The sequence below is a fragment of the Alligator sinensis genome, unplaced genomic scaffold, assembly GCF_000455745.1.
Source record: "Alligator sinensis unplaced genomic scaffold, ASM45574v1 scaffold215_3, whole genome shotgun sequence".
NCBI classification, from domain to species: domain Eukaryota; kingdom Metazoa; phylum Chordata; order Crocodylia; family Alligatoridae; genus Alligator; species Alligator sinensis.
In genome coordinates this window covers 1202691-1209629 of record NW_005842175.1, presented here as the reverse complement: position 1 = coordinate 1209629, position 6939 = coordinate 1202691, and the positions used below count along the sequence as shown (strand labels likewise).

Here is a 6939-nt window from a genome sequence, read left to right as displayed (position 1 = left end):
TGGCTGATATGACTGGTTAATAATTGGCTACTGGGATCAGCCAATATAATCTTTAATCGGTGCACCCCTAGTCCAATACCTTCCACTTGAAGGAGGATATTCTCTAGCATTCCTCAATGCTAGAGAACAATTTACACGGATAAAAGCATTTTTGCACTGCTCTGCCTCCTTTAGCTGATAAGCTCCTGGAAGCAAAGACTTGACACTAGTCCAGGCATGCTCAACCTCTGGCCTGTGGGCCAGCTGCAGCTTGCAGAGCCATGTCATCTGGGCTGTGGGTCTCCTCACAGGTCTGGAAGCTTCACAGTAGGTAAGCAACAGCAGCATTAAATGCTGCTCTCCCAATTCCAAATTCCTGGACCCCCAGGGAAGCCCTACATGCCAGATGACAGCCTGGTGTGCTAGATCATACTAGACACAGGTGAGAGGCTGAGTCAATGTGCCAGATCACAACTGCAGACACATCCTACACTAGACCCAGCACGCGCACCAACGGCATGCATGAATTATGGGGCCAAATAAGCTGAGCACTGCTGATTTAGTCTAACTCACCTGTGTTCTAGCTGCTCATAAGCAGTATTCTGCACAAACCACTGAGGGCCTCATAGTGCTGGAGTAAGATGAGCAATATTTGTTACTCTGTTTAAATAACATTATGATGCTTGTTGTACATTATGTATGCCAACTGCAAGCTCAGGTACACCTGCGCAAAAGTCTCTAGGTCATGGAGGTATATAAATATTTCACTGTTTGCAAAACCAGTTCAAGCTTTTATAATCCGCTATTAAATGTACATAATGTAATATAACCTGCTAAACAGAACATTGATTAAAAAAACAAAATCAAAAACAAACAAAAAATCAAATGCAAATCAATATGAAATTTTAACTTTCCATTTACGCTTAGGTCATTTTCCTAATGGCAAAAGTTGATTTTCATGATGATTTCCTACTAAATATAAAACTTTCACATTAATTTTGCAAATTCCTGGTTAGCAGAAGTGCCAATGCATCTAGGCACATTTATTTTAATGTTATACATCTTAATATTCATTTATCCAGATTTTCTTTCTATTATTTTAGAAAAATGATGAACAATGCCTTTTCTCATTACTAAAGCATTTACTTGTGATTTGTGTTAAGCTGTATTCAGATGGACCTGGAATTCATTAAACTATACCCAACACAATCACAAAACATTTATTCAAACTGTTTCAATAAATGTTAGTGAACTGAACCAATTGTTCAAGCCTTTAGAACTCCTGGATCTCATCTTCTCGGACTTCACCTTCATTGACATTTTGAAGACCTAAACAAGCTTTCCTGATTTTAACTGCCAACTGTTTTCTCAACCTTGAATGACCTAACCAGAACTGAAAGAAAGAAAATATTTTCTGCATCTGAAAAATATGTTGTCCAAAGCACTTTTAGCAGTTTAACAAAACTAGTTCCGGACATTTGGCTAGCAACTGCCTTCAATTCAGCGGTTAGACTCTAAAAAAAGTAAGTTTGGTAGCAATCATTTATATTAAACAAACAAGTTTAAGATTTAATATAGGTTGCCAGCATAAAGAGATTAAAAAAATAAGAAGAATCATGTGTCCAATTTAAATTTGGAAAAAGCCTAGTTATTAAATAAAATTTAAGTTTCAAAAGTTACTGAATTTTAATCCAACCCAGACACAAGCCTATTAAGACCCATATGTGAAAGATGTTATGCAGATATGAGGATTAACAGCCTCATCTGTCTCGTCCTAAACATCTGGGAAATAAGTAATTGTCTATAAACTGGTGTAACTGCATATTTGTGAGAGTTTAACAAATAACTTTAAATTACATTTCATAGGGCAAAACTAAAACTCCGCAATCATGCTTCAAGGGCTGCTGTAGAAAGTCAGTTCAGCGACTCCAAACTACTCTCACAAAGCAGCACCCAGCATACCACTAAAACCAGTCAGACTGGCTAAAGAAAGTAGCCCTTGTTCAGGCATAAGTGGCCTGCGCTCAAGAAGTCAAACCACTTAAGTCTCCTGCACCTATCTTCTGATGTGCCTTGGGTCTTTACCCAAAGATAGGTACAGTACAATTTAAAGACTGGCTGCAGTAATAAGGCTATTAAGTCCCAACGAAGCAAGACACGCCAAGAGTGTACGTTAATCTTAGATTGAACAGGAAATTGCCCGATAGACCACAGTGGCATTTTGTGTGTCAGAATGCCCGAAATTGGCAACGCTAAATTGTAAGTTGCATCTAAACTAAAGAATGCTCTTTCCTCAGCACACCGAATATCTGTTTTGCATGCATTCAAATGAGACCTGCAGTTCCTGTGTCTCAACATACATCAGAACACATTTCCTACCGAGCTGCTCAGTAAAATGGTAGCTCTCGATAAGCAGCAGTATTCAGAATTATAAAGATCTCACCATGCTCTTAAGTTCTCATGACACACTGTTCATTAATTTCAGTTTATTAAAAGGCACTCTAAGCAGCTCTCAACTCTCCTTTAGAAGAACAGCTATGTACATTATAAAAGCGGAGGGGGGGAACGACACACTCCACCTTACAGTGCTTTTAAAAGAAAGATGAATCTTTCATCCTATCTGCAGAGCTGGAGGAACACAAATCTCATGGGAATTCATGGAGTAATGGGCAGAGTACGCAAGGCCATATTATATATTACCTCTCCTCATCCAACATTAATGCATGTACATTGCCTGTCCGCACTGCAAATTCAAACTAACCTGAACATACTAATCCAAAATATGGTTTCCAACTTTTTGTACTTAGACAATAAAGATGACAGGGTATGAAGCATAAATAACCATCTCCTGATATAATTGATAATTACATTAATCCTCGTGTCGTTAATGAAAACTTAAAGAGAAACAGCAGGCTTTGTAAGGATGCTCAGGAAAGCAGCGTGCTGCAGGCAATAACAACAGATTAACAAGGCAGGGACTGAAAGCAGGGACCTTGGGTGCGCAGAAGGAATCTGAGTAGGCATCAACTCAGGCATGGAGAGGCCGCCAGCATTCTAGGAAAGCTACATGAAACAATGTTGAAAAGATTACTGTTTTGGGAACTCAGTGCAATTTCCCACAGACACTAAAAGAAAGTTTGCATGAAAGGAAGAAACCATAATTAAACGTGGACACAGAAATTAACACAAGCCTGGGGTTAATGTACTCCACTTGCTAGGACAAACCCGGCTTTAATAACTTCCAGGGGCTGCATCTGTATTGCTGTCTCAGGGCACACTATTTGAACCAAGTTAGTTGTTTCCACGTGCTTTTGCACCAGAAAACTGAATCAGTCCCACTGGCTGGTGTACTAAGACTGAAAAATACTTGCGATGCAAAGTCACCTCAAAAATCACCACGCAGCTGAATTGATTGCTAGCAAAAACAATGTTGCCGCAGGCAATCCCATGCTCTTATAGTTTTGTCCTAAACCACAAGAAGTTACCAAGATGGCACATGAGGCATGAAAAATTTCCCTAAAACTTAGCATGCACTGCAACAGTCTGTACATACATTTTTACACCAGAAACAAATATCAAGTAAACAGAGCCTAAATATCTTGTTCCTAGAAGCCAGAGATAGTCCTCAGATGTCATCTAGCATCTTTTCTGATTAAGAACTGCACGTACAATGAATAACGTGTGCAGTCCTACAGTCAGTCACAATAAGCAAGCCACTTTTGAGGAGGTTGAAGCCCTTGAAATTAACTTAAACTGTTCGTGAGCTTGTCTGTTTTCTGATAACCTGAAGCTGCCTTGCAGAAATGTTACTTCTTCATTCTAATAAATCCTAGATTAACCATAAGAGTGCCTGTACCTCCAACGGGTCCATTGTCTGATCTCACCCTGTTAAGGGCAGAGATTCCTCGGTGACATAACCCTGAACAACATGCAGAGGGGGAAGGGATTAATTAGGCTCCCAATACCCAACAGTCCAACATAATTTGTTGGAGTCAGAAGCGCACAGATTAGATGCAGCAGGATCAAGAGAAAGTACCCTCACTTCTTTCTCTTCTAGCTATTTTTGGTACTTCCAGTCATGAAGCAGACACCTCCTCTAGCTTACATTTCAGTCTACTGTAGACCCTATGGCAGCTTCAAATCTCAATTTTTTTCCAACCACAAAACGTAGATGTACTTTGTGGGTACAGCTCAGAAGAGAACTAGCCTGTGAGCTGCTAGCGTGAAGTGTTTCCAGCCAAACCAATAAGGTGAGTGCTTCATGCATTTAGGCTGCTCGTTGCAGCGTTCATAGTAGGCCCCAGCAGTCAGATGCCAAGTATTTGCATTATCCACTACGCCTGACTGCTCTGAACAGATTTGAACACCTGCAGCTTCCGACTACGGTGAGCACATTAGACACACTTTCAACTCTAGACAAATACTAGAGCTGCCACCTGTCTCAGAGTCTGAGCACTAAACAGTCAGCCACTGGCTATTTATAAAAAAAAACAACACACACACCAGCCAAACTAACTCTTAAGATGGCACATAGATGACTCTACTGTCTGAAATACGGAGCCCTCCCCAAAACGACACTGTGGACAAATAATTTCTTGGCCTTTTCATTAGTTAAATAATGCTGCTTTATAATTTAAGTTTAGGTACAACACTGCATTCTCTTCCACTCATTTGAGGATAGGCAATCGGTGCAATTTCTGACTGTTCCTCCCTCTTATCCTAAGGAATAAAAGTGTTAAACTGGAAAGGATCTAGACTTTTTTAGAGGACTGACTCAAGACAGGAAGTGAGCAAAAGATTACTCCTACTGACAAGCTATACAACACTGCTGTAATAAGCAGCAGTCAGATCCTCTGAAGCAAGAGAAAAAATCATCAGTCATCCTATTTATAATGAATAGGTGTGTGTTGTGTGGCCAGGCAAATTTAAGCACGACTCCTCTTCTCTAGAAAACTTCAATATCATCATCTTCCTTGATATCCTGCTAGGAGATAATATGCTACACAAAAAACAGAACTTTGTACTGGCCATGCCCAGTCTGAAGGGTGCAGACATTTCATAGAAGTTAATCTGGCATCTCTACTCAATAGTCATTTGCTAATCTACACCTGCCTTCACAGAAGTACTGAAAGTTTTAACCAAGTCCACCCTATGACAGAAGAAAGATTTTTCTGTGTGTAGTGCCAACCTTCGACTATGCACAGCATTACTTGATGGATGACTTCAAGCAGGCATCAGGGACAGACATACAATTACAGACAGCTTCAGGAGATGAGGAACTTGATAGAATGACAAGCAAATTGTACCGCCACCTCCAAAACAATTTATAGACAGTTTCATGTGGCAGAACAACAGACAGTACCCTATGCCTACTAGGGCTCTCAGTTATCCTGAAATTCAAAGCTCTTAAATACTAAAAGAGCCCCATTCACCTGTACTCATTAGCTCCTTCTCCTCCACCCAAAGGTGCCTTTAAGCACCCCACTTGGCAGAAGCATTTATCTAATGTTATCCATATACTAGATTCAAGTGCTACTGCTCCAGACAGGGAGGGTAAGTCAATACAGGTCTGCACCAAGGGTTACAACTTTCGCTAGCACGATCCAGATAAGTGAACTTAGTCACCAGGTAGCTTGTGACTAAGTCAGAAAGCATCTTTATAGAGCCAGCAACTGTTTACCTTGCTGTTACCTTTGTCACTACCTATACTTAGGAGAAAATATATTTAAAGAGACAAACAGTGCTCACGAGGCGTGTTTCAAGTTTACAATTACAGCTCACTAAGCTCCACACCTTTAAGCAAATGAGCCTGTATATTTTGCCACAGAAGGGCAGGGGCATCATGACCTGTGGGCTTGGCCCTTTTCAATGATAAGAGGTTCAGCTTTCCAGCACAAATCATGCGTTACTGCATGCAATGACTTCAACAAGCTGTTCGGGTACAGGGCTGCTCTGGAAAGAGCCTAGGCTCTGCCCCCCACTACATCTGATGAGGCACGGCTCAGGAAGTTAGGACAAGGGGAAGAAAAGCTTGTGGAGAAGGAAAACCGTGCAGATAAAGGACAAAGATCATTCGGCAAGGGAAGACATACCAAGAAAAGCAGAGCTCAGCAGCCACCGGGACAGCTGCCTCTGGACCAACATATCAAAACTGCAGTGCGTTATACAGAACGTGGCATTGCTTTAAGCGTGGTATCTTTTACTGGACTAACTAATGTCACTGGGATACAGTTATAGACAAGCTTTCAAACGCAAGACTTTCTTCCTCAGGTGACCCAAGGAAAAGTGTCTTGCATTCAAAAGCTTATCTAACTCTTGGCTAACAGGTGACTCATCCAACTCTCATCTAACAGATGACCTGACGAAAAATGTCTTGCATTCAAAAGCTTGTTTATCTCTATCCCAGCTACATAAGTTGGTCCAATTAAAAAATAAAATAAAATAAAAATCACCCTAAGAAACCCTCACCTCTTGCCTAAATACTGGACCATCACGGCTACAACATCCCTCTTATACTCTCATTCAAGCTGTGTCCAGGCAGATGAGGAGAACCCCCCATTAACGACATGCTGGGTACAAATCCACCACCCACTGGGGCTGGGAAGTTCCCCAACTTTCTTCTCCTCCCAGAGGACAGGCCGCTAACAAGGCTGCGAGAAGCTAGACTCCTCTTGCATCTGCTGGAGCAGCAGCGGTGGATGAAAGCCCAGGGATCTGCCAGATTTTGTACTGCAAGCTTCATCTTGCCCCGTCACTCCCTTCCCTCCTCCCCGCTCGCTCTCCCTCTTTCCTGGCTCGACTATACAGAACAAACCGAATGAGGAAGTCAAGATCTGAGGGCGGAAGCCAAGCCCATAGCAATGTCTGCTGCAGAATTGTTGGCCTGTGACTCAGGCTGGAACCCTGACAGCTGCCAAACGGGCCTTTTTTTCACCCTCTCTCCCCCTTAACCCCCCCCCC

At 41.7% G+C, this 6939-nt stretch overlaps 1 protein-coding gene across 1 annotated transcript in view; it reads right to left on the bottom strand.

Annotated features, from left to right (window-relative positions):
* The window catches only part of MYH9 (myosin heavy chain 9), a 92618-nt gene that overhangs the window by 85066 nt on the left and 613 nt on the right, over positions 1–6939 (bottom strand). The gene's annotated exons all lie outside the window — the stretch shown is intronic.